General features: G+C 41.0%; 1 protein-coding gene across 7 annotated transcripts in view; it reads right to left on the bottom strand.

The window, feature by feature from the left end:
* rmp24 (ribonuclease MRP subunit p24) overlaps positions 1–13509 on the bottom strand; it is an 80909-nt gene extending 67400 nt beyond the window's left edge. Inside the window, exons 1-2 of one of the 7 annotated variants that reach the window (XM_078539193.1) lie at positions 13418–13497; positions 2245–2357 (exon numbers count right to left, since the gene is read on the bottom strand). The gene's annotated coding sequence lies outside the window, so the exon portion shown is untranslated. Of the gene's footprint in view, positions 1–2244; positions 2358–13185; positions 13241–13359 lie in introns of those variants that run through there. The other 6 variants (XM_078539197.1, XM_078539194.1, XM_078539195.1 and 3 more) reach the window with 6 other exon arrangements.
* Between the last annotated feature and the right edge of the window lie 1095 nt (positions 13510–14604).

Genomic DNA, 14604 nt, shown 5'->3' with positions numbered 1-14604 from the left:
TCTTGCTCGTGGCTACCTCAGCCAAATCGATTTTCCCAATCTCCCATATTGGAACATGAAGTGCTGGAAATTAGGAGCATGAGAAGAATTTGATGAGTCATCAGCAACAAGAATCGGGCACAGTTGGATATTGAGGGGAGGAAATCACAGATATGAAGAAATAATGGGTGGGAGAGAGAGAAGAAGAGCAAAGCTTTGGAGCTGTGAAAAAGAATTAGAGGATGAGACAACAACCACGGCAGGTATAAAATGCTGAAAGTAAGATAGCCAAATTTTGCTGGGTGGTAACGTGTAGAACTTGAGAGCTAAAAACCTTGTCGATGTACAAGGCAACAGCAAATAATTCACATGATAAACTAACCTTAACATATTACCTGGTAAAAACTTATTTAGGTAAACAGTCTCAATTCTAAATGGAGCTAAATGTGACCTCTTATTAATACACTTAGTCTTCCACAAATTTAAATATGATCACAGAATTACAAGGGTATATAACAGCTGTAAAAAACAAAGCTCTAAAGACAATCTAATGAACACTGCAGCTGTATACTTTAGTCGATAGCATGAACATTCCTACTTAAGTACTTCATGCACTCGATACAATATATTTTTTAAACATCACAGAATAACATTTTAACTGGTGCCAATTTAACTAAAATAGTCCCCAAATTGACAAGAGTGGTTTGAAACAGCAATTTACAAAATATACAATATCAAACATTAATTCTGGTCCACAGCAATCACAGAAGCAATCTAAACTACATAATTTTCTTCACTTTTCTTTCCTCATTTCCCTCCCTTACAAACAGTTGGTTCTTCCATCATTAGTTACATTGTTATGTGTAAATGACAGAAAGTTAGATAATCAGCATTGTAGACCCACAATCATAGGGGTCTCGGAAACTGCCATCTGATTAGGTTGGTTATGTAACACCAAGTACAGCATGTCCATCTGACATGTTCGAAACAGCACTTTTCCCATAATTATACAATTTAGTGTCCCACTTTAGTCCTGCTTTCAGCAATGGCATTTCAACCATCATTTTTCCATTGGCAAATATTTTTGCAGAAGCACCATGATAAAAGAAAAACCTGTAAACTTCTAAACTGAAGGTTGTTTTTAGTCAGATATCTGGATAAGGTGCACAATCAGACAATTCAGATTGCTGCTGCATGGACAGCCCTCTCCCTGGCTGGTAATAGAAAATCATCCATAGGGTCGTAACCTTCATTGATTTGTGCTATCAAGAATCTTGGTCAGGTGCTTTTCTCCATCCATGCTGTATATAGCATTTAAAGTAGTGCTTTAACACAGGTGAACAAGAAGTAACAATAAGAACATTTGAAAATCACACAAAGGACAAGTAGCTCTAAATTGGACCACATACAAACATACAAACTAGGAGCAGGAGTGGGCCACTATGCCCCTTGAGCCTGCTCCGCCATTCAATAAGATCATGGCTGATCTGACTGTAACTGCAGCTTCACATTCCCACCTACCTTCAATAACCTTTCACCCCCTTGTTAATCAAGAATCTATCTAGCTCTGCCTTAAAAATATTTAAAGACTCTGTTTTCATTGCCTTTTGAGGAAAAGACTCACGGCCTCAGAAAAAAATTCTCCTCATCTTTGTCTTAAATGGCCGACCCCTAATTTTTAACAGTGACCCCTAGCTCTAGATTCTCCCACAAGAGGCAACATCCTCTCCACATCCACTCTGTTAAGACTCGTCAGGATCTTATGTTTCAACCAAGTCACCTCTTACTCTTCTAAACTCCAGTGAATCAAGCCTAACCTGTCCAAGCTCCAACAACTCATTGACACCAACACCTATCTAGGACCCTCCACCCCTGCCTGTCCCTCCGTCCCCACCCCATCTTCCAATCCCAGCCCCGGTTCAGTGCTAGCAAAGGACTTAGTTTCATACCCTTGCCTACCTGTCCAAGCTTACCTCATTAGCCAACCCAGCTATTCCTGGTATTAGTCTAGTAAACCTCCTCTGAACTGCTCCTAACGCTTTTACCTCTTTCCTTAAATAGGGAGAACAATACTGGACACAGTACTCCAGATGTGGTCTCATCAATGCCCTGTATAACTGAAGCATAACCTCCTTACTTTTGTATTCAATTGCCCTTGCAAAAAATGATAACATTCTATTAGTTTTCCTGATTACTTGCTGTACCTGTCCTTTAATCAGAAACACACACACAGAAATATTATGTGGCAATTAAAAGTATACTTACGAACACTGGAGAGGGTGCAAAGGAGATTCACCAGGATGTAGCCTGAGCTGGAGCGTTTCAGCTATGAAGAGAGATTGGATAGGCTAGGGTTGTTTTCCTTAGAGCAAAGAAGGCTGAGGGGGGACATGAAAGAGGTATACAAAATTATGAGGGGCATAGATTGGGTAGATAGGGAGAAACTTTTTACTTAGCGTGTCAATAACCAGGGGGCATAGATTTAAGGTAAGGGGCAGGAGGGTTAGAGGGGATTTGAAGGAAAATATTTTCACCCAGAGGGTGGTTGGAATCTGGAACATATTGCCTGAGGGGGTGGTAGAGGCAGGAACCCTCACAACATTTAAGAAGTATTTAGATGAGCACTTGAAACACCATAGCAGACAGGGCTACGGGCCAAGTGCTGGAAAATGGGATTAGAATAGGTAGGTGATTGATGGCTGGCACAGACACGATGGGCCAAAGGGCCTGTTTCTGTACTGCATAACTCTATGACTTTATAACAACTGTGCAGAAGACCATAACCATGGTAGTTAATCTAACTCTCTCAATTGTACGACACCAGCAGCCAAAACTTGCAAGTGTCCAGTTGCTTCAAAGTCACTACACAGTTTCATCTTTATGGTTGCATTCACAGGATTTGGGTGATGCTGGTAAGGCTGCATTTACTGCCTGTCCCTAATTCCCAAGTCAGCAGTGAAGGCTTTTTCATGGAATCATTGGAATATTTGTAGCAATGATGCTCCCGTGGTGCTATGTAGGAAGTTAGATAGCCTAGTAACAATGAAAAAAGTGGCACCATATGTCCGTGTGACTTGGAAGGGAGCACAAAGATGAATGCGTTTCCATCATATTGCTGTACTTTATTTTCTCTGTTTGCAAAAGATTGCATGAGATACAGTTCACAAAAGTCACTGGTCCCATTTTAGTATATCCATTCACAGAATTAATCTACCCTACTGCTTGCAAAAGGCAGCATAGTAATTTACTGACTCATCCAAAATGTTAAACGGCCTGTCTTCACCACAGATGCCACCTGGCCTGCTGCGTGGACCTAACATTTTTAATTATTCAGGTTTCCAGCATTTGCAATTTGTTTCTTATACTAAATAGTTTATCATCTTTTTGTTCCATCCATAATGTTAAAAGAGTTGAACAACAACAATGATAACTTTTAATGCAAGCAGCATATGAAAGCAGATAAAATTTCACCAGTTATCTGAAGAAATGAATCTGATGCAATATCTTTTTTGTTTATTCATTCACGAGACATGGGCGTGACTGGCTAAGCCAGCATTCACCACCCATCCCTAATTGCGCCTGAGAAAGTGGTGGTGAGCTGCCAAATAGATAAGATCCTATAAGTATCTGAAAACAACGAACAAAACAGAAAAATGACTAATTGTGCATTCGAGTTGAAACCAGAACAAGTTTTAAACTCCCCTTCCTCAGAAATTCTAGGTTCAAGTAGTGCCACAAAATTCAAATGTGCTTAGCTGCACTTCCTGAAGACAAGTGACAGGCTACATATCAAGGACTCGATGAAGTGGCTGCCAGAGGTTAATTAATGAGTAGTGGGTTGTGACTGAAGGCCCAAAGAAATAAGAAGTGGCAACTCTATCAAGGGCTCTGGGCCCTATGACTACCACTGTATTAAGCATACCCTGATTCTTCTGCAAAGCATGCTGCTCTCTAATTTTCAGTTAAGTAAATGGCATAGAGACCAATTTAGAAAAAAACCAATTTTCCTTATTTCACATAGTTAAGCGCAAATGTATTTATATGATGTCAAAACAAGTTATCTTAATCTTGAAAAGTTTATCAGCCTTTAAATACTGCTTTCAATTTAGGCAACCGACCTTCAATAGGACATTGGTGCACCATCCCGAGATTAGTGCTTCTGAGTTATGAAGAAAAACTTGCAGAACTCAACTTGATTTTAATGAAGAAAAACTTGGGAGAGGTTATGATTTATCCCTTTAAAATAAGCAGAGGTATAATGAAGACATGAGCTGGCTATTTAATTTGGATTGAAGATGGAGAACACAAGTGTATAATAAACAAATCTAAAATTGGAACTTGTCCATTGAATAAGATCCTGAACAGTCTTGACAAGGTGGACATGGAAAGGATGTTCCCTCTTCTGGGTGAGTCCAGAACTACGTGGCACTGTTTTAAAATTAGGGGTCGCCTTTTTAGGACAGAGATGAGGAGAATCTTTTGCTCTCAAAAGGTTGTGCAACTTTGGCCTCAGAAGGCAGTGGAGGCGGGGTCATTGAATATTTTTAAGGTGGACTGACTTGGAAATATGTTGCCGTTCCTTCACTGTCACTGGGTCAAAATCCTGGAACTCCCTTCCTAACAGCACTGTGGGTGTACCTACATCACATGGACTGCAGCGGTTCAAGAAGGCAGCTCACCACCTTCTCAAGGGCAACTAGGGATGGGCAATAAATGCTGGCCCAGCCAGCAAAGCCCATATCCTGTGAATGAATAAAAAAGGTATATAGATTCTTGTTAGGCAAGGAAATCTAAGGTAATCGGGGGTTGATGGGAATGTGGAATTTGAAGTACAAACTGACCAGCCATGAGCTTATTGAATGGCAAAGCAGGCTCGAGGGGCTGAATGGCCTACTCCTGCTCATATTTCATTTGTTCCTATTGTAGTGCAGAGTTTCTCAATCTTTTTGCTTCTGAGGCTCCCCCCCTACCATGCCATGAAATAGAAATTCTACAAATCCTCTGCAATACAAGCTATATTTTCTGTATAAAGATTAGTCATATATTTTAATTAATGTGAAATACGCTGGTGCTAAGCAACAATTCGATCAAGTCTCCCTAATCTGTTTATGCATTAAATGCAGTGAGTGGTTTCAGGATTCTAAAGGTAGTTGTAGATGGTGCTGTTACACAACTCATTGGAAGCACCTACTGTAAAGTGACTGCTGGTGTTTTGTTTATCTGAACTCAGTGCACTTCTTTACACTTGCCACTGGGTAGCAGTGCACCAATTTATTTATTGAAGCAAAATAGCTACCTTTGTAAAGACAAATAACAGATAAGTAACTCATACAAACTAACATTCTTTGCTGCTAGGAAGAACATGACCCAAGAAAGCAACATTACCAGCGAGAGACGGCAAGTCTTCACATCATCCTTCTCTGAATGGTACACAATGACTTCATCAGACCAATCTCAAGTGGCAGTTCAACCTGAAGGCCTCCAGGAGTACACATCAGACCATTATGAACAGGATAGCAGAAAATTTTGGCATGATCCTGGCAAGAGCAGAATGGGGCCACAGTAAATATCATTCGACAAGGGCCAGTCATCATCAGGTATAGAGTGAGGTACATTCGTTAGGTGACACAAATATACAGCAGGGCAATCTACTGTTGCTGTTGAATCAATTACTGTGTTTTTACCAGGTTGTAAGCTCCAAGCCAGCAGTATAATTTGAAAAACTATAAATCCCTGCAATACCTCTAATGCACGATTAAGCATTAAGGTTGCCCTTTACTGAGCAAGAATAGGCCCCAAACCTCACTACCTCCGTACCACATTGAGCAATTTTTCAGCATTCACCCACCACAATAATCAAGTACTCAGTTGGGAAACCGTCTCCCATCAAACCCTCTCCCTCTCAGCAACTATCAAACTTCACCAATGAGCAAGATTTTGGTCGCCTCAACTCCAAAAATAATGGTCCCTCCTCTCCCCACAGAACAGAAATAAGGAATCCGCACCAAATATGCATCCTCAAAAGTTCCTGGAGAATGATGGTTGGAAAATAGTAAACCCAAACAGTTGGTATCAAGTTTTCTTGAAGCACTAGTAGAAGTCACAACTCAAAGCAATTGAGAAACAAAACCATTAGCTGCTGATACCTCCATCCACTGTGCAGGAATTAACCAACCTTCCCCCCAGATCAAATTCCCAGTCATTCACTTCTGGGTGCATTTGTTTCCAAACCACCACTACCTGGTAATTTCTCCCCCGCTCAAACTCTTAAGAGCTGCAGTTCCCCATTCATAGGTTACATTTATCCCATTTCATTTTCCTTTTATAGTAATTGCCTGTCTGGTTGCATTTTAAAATCCTCCCATCCAGCTGCGTTTTTGTTACCAATGGCTGGTTGCCTAATCCCCGTCTACCTATCCTATGATCTAAATTCCCCTTCTTCAGAACTGACCTGCCTCTTCCTCTCTTCCACTGACCTGTCTCTTCACTTCTTACTTCTCCTTTCCTGTTCAACTCTACTTACTTTTTCTCTCTTCATCCATGTCTCCAACCTCCAGCATTGGTTCGTTTATATGTCACCCTCTAACGTGGCTTGAAGTAAATTATTCAAATTTATCCTGACTACACATGCACACACCTAGGGAGACTAATTAGTTGCACAGTAAATCAAAATTCTTCATAAGAACATAATAAACAGAAGCTGGAGTAAGCCATTTAGCCCTTCAAGCCTGCTCTGCCATTCAACAGTACCTTAACTCCACTTTCCTGCACTAACTCCAAATCTCTTAGAACCTCTGTCTTGAATGACTGAGCATTCACAGTGCTCAGGAGTAGACAATTCCAAAGATTCACAACCCTCTGAGTAAAGAAATTTATCTTCCTAGTTCTAAATAGCCAACCCCTTATTGTCAGACTGTGACACCATGTTTTGGATTCTCCCGCCCAGGGAAATATTTTCTCAGCATTTACTTTGTTAAGCCCCTCAAGGATTTTGTATGTTTCATTTAGATCATCTCTCTCTCTTCTAAATGCCAGGGAATATAGTTCTAGTCTACTCAATCTTTCCTCATAAGACAATTGTCTTGTCCCAGGGACCAGTCTAGTAAACCTTTGCTGCAATTCCTCTTGGACAATTATGTCCTTCCTTAGGTAAGGAGGCCAAAACTGCACACAGTACTCCAGGTGTGGCCTTGCCAATATCCTGTATAATTGTAGTAAAGCTTTTTTACTCTGATATTCCAGTCCCTTTGTAACAAAAGCTAATGTACCATTTGCTATCCTAATTGCTTGTACTTGCATATTAATTTGCTGTGATTCATGCGCATGGACATCCAGGTCTTTCTGAATGCAAACATTTCCCAGTCTCTCGCCATTCAAAGATATTCTGCTCATTTTTATTTTTCCTACCAAAGTGGATAACTTTAGAGTTCACCACATATTGAATTCCATCAACTGTAATCTTGCCCACTCACCTAGCCTGTACAGTCTCTTTGTATCCTTCTCACTGATTATTTTCTCAACTAACTTAGCATTGTCAACAAACTGGATGCATTACGCTCAATTCCCTCATCAAAGTCACTATTATAGATTGTAAATAGTTGATGCCCAAGTACTAATCTTTGCTGTACCTCAGTAGTTACAGCCTGCCAACCCAAAAATGGTCCATGTCTTCCAAATCTATTTTCTATTCATTAACAAATCCTCAATTCATGCTAATGTTATCCCAAATCCCATGAGTCCTAATTTTGTGTAATTTTGTAGCACACAATCAACTTCCTTATTGAAAATCCAAATACTCTACATCCATTGGTTCCTCCTTATCCATCTTATTAGTTACATCCTCAAAAACCTCAACAGATTTGTCAAACACTGCTTCACTTTCATAACTCCATGTTGACTCTGCTTAATCATATTATCATTTTTCAAATGTCCTGTTACATCCCGAATAATAGATTCTAGCATTTTGTGTACAACTGACATTAGTCTAACTGGCCTATGATTCCATGTTTACTCTCTTCATCCTTTCTTAAATAGCAGGGTTATGTTTGAAAAGTTCCAATCTTGGGAATTGTTCTAGGATCTAAGGAATTCTGGAAGATCAAAACCATTGCATCCACTATCTCTGCAACTAGCACTTTTAAGACCCAAGGATGAGGGCATCAGGTACAGGAGGTTCATTGCCACTTACTCCCATTAATTTCTTTAGTACTCCTTCTTCAAGTTCCTCATTCTCGCTAGACCGTTGGTTCCCTGTCAATTCCAGAATGTTTTTTGGGCCTTCTACCGCGAGGACAGATACAAAGTATTAGTTTAATGTCTTTTCCATTTCCTTATTCTCTATTATAGTTTCTTCTGTCACTATCTCTAAGAGACCAAAGTTTATTCTTGCTAATCTCTTCTACGTACAAACCTTTAGTGATGCTTACACTCTGCTTTAATGTCTCTTGCTAGTCTACTCTCATATTCTCTTTTCTCTTCCCTTATCAATTTCTTGATCCTCCTTTGCTGAATTCTACAATCCTCCCAAATCTCAGGCTTTCAACTCTTTTTGGCAACATTGTAAGCCTCTTCCTTTGATCTAATAATCTATAACTCGTCAGCCATGTATGAACCACTCTGTGGGGGTTTTGTGCCTTAAAGCAATGTATGCTTGTTGCAAATTATGTAATAATTCTTTAAATGCTAGCAATTGCTCATCTACTATCATAACTTTCAATGTAGTTTCCCAATCCATCTTAGCCAACTCACTCCTCACACCTATATAGTTTGCTTTGTTTAGATTTAAGACTATTCTTTCTAACAACTAAATCACTTTCAAACTCATCATATTATGGTCACCCATCCCTAGAGGCCTCTTTACTACAAGGTTATTAATTAACCCTTCCTCATCGTACAATATAATCCAAACTAGACTGTTCCCTTGTTAGTTTTTTTTTGGATTAGTATGTTGAGGAACCATCTTCTATACATTCCATAAACTTGACTTATTACTGCAAATTTCAGATCCCCCTAATTACTGTATTACCATCAAATTTTCCTGATTTATACTCTGCCCTAAATTACAACCAATATTAAAAGAATCTATTAACAATTCCCAGCAATGGTTTCTGCCCCATGCCATTAGTTAGCTCTACCCAAACTAATCCAACCTCTCAATTTCTGACCTAAGATCCTTTCAGTCTACTGTGTTTGTTCAGCCCTTTATTATTCCATTTTGTAAATCTCTTCTAAAGGTCAAGCATCCTGGAGTATTTAGTTTCCAACACCATTTCTATAATGACTGTTACAAATTAATAGGTTTGAGCTATCCATGCCATCTATTCACTAATTTGTTGCAAATGCTTCGCGCTGATGTAGTGCCTTCAGCGTTTTTTTCTAATTGGCCCTGACATCAGTCACTAATGCCGTATTGCTTTCGTTACTCTCACTGCCCCTTCCTAACCAATACTGCTTATTTTTACCCAAACTGCTGCTCTACTCATTTAATCTATCAATATCATATTTTATGCTTCCATCTACATTGCTTACAATGCCATTTACAGAGTCAACTGCATCTACATTACCTTTTAGCTCCTTAAGGGTCTAAGCAATGACCTGTGATATTGCACTCAGCACCTCACTGCAATCCAAAACAGTACTCCTCACCAGCATTCTATATTTCAATTCTTATAATTTCATATTCAGTCTCACATGCTACCTTAAGTATTAGAGTTTTAGCATTGATAATTTTATGGAAGAGCATCTAGAAGGTACAACTAAACTATAACAGGCTATGCCAGCCTATAACAGGTAACATCCAGGTTTGAGCTTCCAATTGGCAGACAACATTGGTGCCACAAAAGTGACATGTAAAGACAATCTCGAGCAAGAGGCAGCCAGACATTCTTGCTGACTTTAAACAGCATCACCATTGAAAGAGACAAGACTAAAATGTTTGCAAATGTCTTCTGCACATTGACAACATTCCAGCTACTACACTGAAAACATGTGTACCAGAGTTGGCTGCTTACCAGGCTGATCCAGTGCAGTCGTAATACTGATTTCTATCTGACAACGTGACTGTCCAGGTATAACCTATCCACATAAAAATAGAGAAAAATCTAACTTCCGATTCCTGCCCTATCTCCATTTTTCCAATCATCAGTGACACCTACTCATCAATAATCTTTTGCTCAATCAGGTTTAGCCAGACACACTTAGCTCCAGACCACAAAGTGTTGTTTCAGCCTGGGATGCAACAAATGAATGCCAGATAATTTGGTGGGGTGGTGCGGTGGGGTGCCTTGAAAACCCAGCCAGCGTTCAACCAAGTACAAGGGGTCACTAGGGGTCAAAAAGAAAATCATCCAGTGATTGGAGTCCAACATATTGCAAAGGAAGATGGTTATGGTTAGCCATCAAAGCCTGAGGCATCACTCCAGAAGGCAAACCAGCTTCAGCTGCTTCAATAATGACCTTTCTTTTCCCCAACACCATAAGGTCAAGTATGGACCTATTTAACGACGACTCCAGTATTTAGCCCTTCTCACAACTCTGATCATGAAGAAGCTCATGCCAGCTTATAGCAGGAGCTGGATAACATTCCGAATTGGGTGAACAAGTGGCAGGTAACTTTCATGCCAAAAAAGTGCCAGATAATGACATTGTCAAATAAGCAAAAGTTGTCCCATTGTCCTTCAGTGGTACAATAAATAACACTTCAAATTTTCTCCACCATCTAGAAAGCTTAAGTCAGGAATGTGATGGAATACTCAACCCCTCTGGATGTACGCAGCCACAAAAGTATTCAAGTAGTTTGACACCATTCAGTACAGACAGTTGGCTTGACTGGTGCCTGTCATTGGGCTTTTTTATCCACCGTTCCATAATTGGTGCACTATTGCTACAGTATTTACAATCCACAAGATTAACTGCAGCATCTCATTGCCACTTTGACAATACCTTTCTCCCCTACAATCTCTGCTGCTCACCCTGCTTAATGGTAATGTTGTGGGAATGTCATTACCTCCAAGTTCCAGATCATCCTAACTTGGACATGTTGCCACAGTATTATATTTAAAATGATAGAAATTCAATGTCAACAGCTTGAGGTTTGTCAGGCAATATCTTCTGCACCTTAATAAATGCTGTTACTATTTGGAATGAATCATTGTTTTCTTTCCTTGAGCCAATTTTTTACCTAATTGGAGATTGACCCTCTATCAGGTGGAAATCTACCAACCTATTCCTTGACAGGTCATGGTTATTTGACCCCACAACCAAGTTTTCCCCCAACAGATGTGTGATAATTGAGAGACTACAGAAATGTATTAAACACAAGACTGTTAATTATATAAGTGCTGCATTTACAGATTCACTACAAGTAGTTTCAGCAGAAGTATTTATTGGAAAACAGAACATAATTGTTAGTCATATTATTGTGATATAAAATGGTTATTTTTGGTCAGATTATCATTACAAGTTCTCGGATGGTGTAGTGCAACTTGTCAAGCATGACTCAAGTCAAGAGTCATTTGCAACATAAGAGACCATGCAACCCGTGCTGACTCTTTGCAGAGCAATCCAGTCAGTCCACTGCACCGCCTGATCCCCATAGCACTCCAGATTATTTCCTTCAAATATTCATCCGATTTCCTTTTGAAATCATTGATTGTTTCTGATTCCACCACCTTTGTGGAGCAGTGAGTTCCAGGTCATTACCACTCACAGCAAAAAAGAGTTTCTCCTCCCTTGCATCGCTTGCCCAAAAGCTTAAATCTGTGCCCTCTATCAGCTAATGGAAACAGTTTTTTCTTGTCTACCTTATCCAAACCCGTCATAATCTTGTACGCATCTATTTAATCTCCCCTCAATTTCCTCTACACCAAGGAGAACAACCCCAGCTTTTCCAACGTAACCTTATAACTAAAATCCCCAATCCCTGGAACCATTCTGGTAAATTGCTTCTGCATCCTCTCAAGGGCCCTCACAGCCTTCCAAAAGTGCATGACCAGAATTGGACACAATTCTCTAGTTGGAGCTTAACCAGTGCTTTATGAAGATTCAGCATAACCTCCCTGCTTTTGCACTCAATACCTCTATTTGTGAAGTCCAAGATCCCTTGTGCTTTGCTAACCACTCTCTCCAAATGTTCTACCACGTTCAAAGATCAATGCACATGAACCCCCAGATCCCTCTATTCCTAGGCTCTTTTAAACTGTGCCGTTAAGTCTATGTTACCTCTCCCTATCCCTTGTGCCAAAATGCTCCACTTCACACTTCTCTATATTAAATTCCATCTATCACTCGCCTGCCCATTCTGCTCATATGTTACATCGCAGATGATTTTTATCATCCTCATTGTTGGCCACTCCTCCAAGATCCAAGTCATTTATACAAGGTCAAAGCAGTGATTCTAACACTGACTGTCTACCATCCTCCAGTCTGAAAAAGTACAACTCGCTGTTTTCTTTGCTTGAGTCAATCTTTTATCCAATTGGAGACTACCCTCTATCACGTGTCCTGCTACACAACATGCATTTTGAAAATAAAAGCAAAGTTCATCTCAAGACACTTTGATAGTTCACAGTTTAACAGAGAAACATTATTTATCTCTTCTGATGTGCTCACCAACAAAAATGAAAATTACTTTAGGATGTTATAGTGTGTCATATTGGTCAGCCACTGCTGGCATATATCACGTGACACAACACCAAGTGTTCCAATGAGCAGCAACCGCTGTTTTTTGATCAAATAACAGAATAAATGTGAACCAATGGTGTATGAAGTATATAGTAAATTTATGCTAATACTGATGTTAATTTCACAGTATCCATCCTACCAAGACTGTAACCCAGACCACAGACCCATCAGCAGCCAGCTGTTATGTTTAAAAATAGTTACATTTAAAATTAATGTTGACCATGTGGACTTTACAATAGCATAACATGGTTAAAGATCAGTAAAAGAGTGCAAGAACCGAAGGTGTAACTGAAAAACGGAGTAGGGGGTCACCGATTAAATCGCTCTCATTAAGTTTAAAACCTGATGCTGCACAGATGACAAGTTTACCACAGCGAGGAGCTTGGGACATGAAGAATGATTCCACGTGTTAACTGGGACATTTACACACTGCAGCTCCAACTTAAGGAGTTCATTTGTAAAGTAGGCCAGATCCAAGAGTCAGGACCCGGCCTGGTTTCAGAATAAAGTGGAGCTGAGACTCACTCTCCTTCCAATTGGGAATCTTCATCCTCAAATTGACGCTGCAATTTGTCAGTGTCGGGACACTAACTAAACTGCTGGATTAGGCGGGTGTGGTGCAAACCCTCCGCCTGGAACTGTCGCTTTCCCCACGTCCGTTATCTCCCAACCCACACTTCATTACACATGACGACCTACGTGCACGGGTTTTGACGCTGCAGGTCCCTTTGCCGCCTCAAAAAAGAATGAGGTTCACCCGGCCACATTCACCTTCAGCGCCGCTGCCGGAAATATGGGGAAGGAACTGGGAGTATCGTCGCTCAGAGAGGCCCAGGCGGGGGGGGAGGGGAGAAGAAGGGACGCGGCGGCGCGCGGTCGGGAAAGACGTGGCGGCGCGCGCGGGGGGGGGGGGGGGGTGGCGGGGTTGAGGGCGGCGGCGCGCGGGGGGGGTGGGGTTGAGGGCGGCGGCGCGCGCGGGGGGGCGGGGTTGAGGGCGGCGGCGCGCGGGGTGTGGGGGTTGAGGGCGGCGGCGCGCACGCGCGCGGGACGGGGGTTTCCTTCCACTGTAGAAAAGCAAAAATGCGGCGGCTGTTGGAAATCAAAGCAGAAGGAATCAGTAACGATTAACTCTTTCTTCTGCTTATACTTCGATTGTCATCACAGACTAACATCCGTTTTCTGCCAACATTTACAAATGTGGTTAACAACGTGCTAATGAACAGAAATCTGTTTTGTGATATCATTTAGCCTCTGTGTATTTACTGTGCGTTGGGGAAGGATCACCAATTTCACCATCTACCGTGGTGGGATTTGAACCCGGGTCCCTAGAGCATGGCGGTGGGTCTAAGCATTAGCTAGTCAGTGACAGCACCCGCTACCTGTTTACTGAGGAGTGGATATTAGCTAGGAGACAAGGATGTTTCCCTTGCTCTTCTTCAATAGTGCCATCAAATCTTTGACATACATCTGAATATGCAGATGAGACCTTGCTTTAATGTCTTAGCACCTCTGACGGTGCAATGCTCCTTTAACACTGCACTCGAGTGTCAACCTGGATTTTTGTGCTCACACCTTGGAGTGGGACTTGAACCCCAAATCTTGTGGTTCAGAGTGAGATCAACTGAGCCACAGCTGACACTGCCCATTGACCCCGTCCTCCACCCCCCCCCCCCAAAAAATATATTCAACATAACAAAAATAAACTTGTAAAACTTAACTATATTATTAGAGGCCACTGGTAGCTGAACTTTCTAGCAATTTATTTACTGCTGCCTACTTAACTGTGCTGCAATAAAGAAAATTAGGGTCAGGTTCTTCCAAATTTCTGTGGTATTCAATAAGATCCATCTCAACTCCACTTTCCTGCCCTGCTCTTATATTTCTTAATTCCCTTAGCAACCAAAAACGTTCATCAGTATCACAGTGGACATAAGTCATCTTGGT

The sequence above is a fragment of the Cetorhinus maximus genome, chromosome 3 (assembly GCF_964194155.1).
Source record: "Cetorhinus maximus chromosome 3, sCetMax3.hap1.1, whole genome shotgun sequence".
Lineage (NCBI taxonomy): Eukaryota > Metazoa > Chordata > Chondrichthyes > Lamniformes > Cetorhinidae > Cetorhinus > Cetorhinus maximus.
This window is presented reverse-complemented; position numbering and strand designations above follow the sequence as displayed.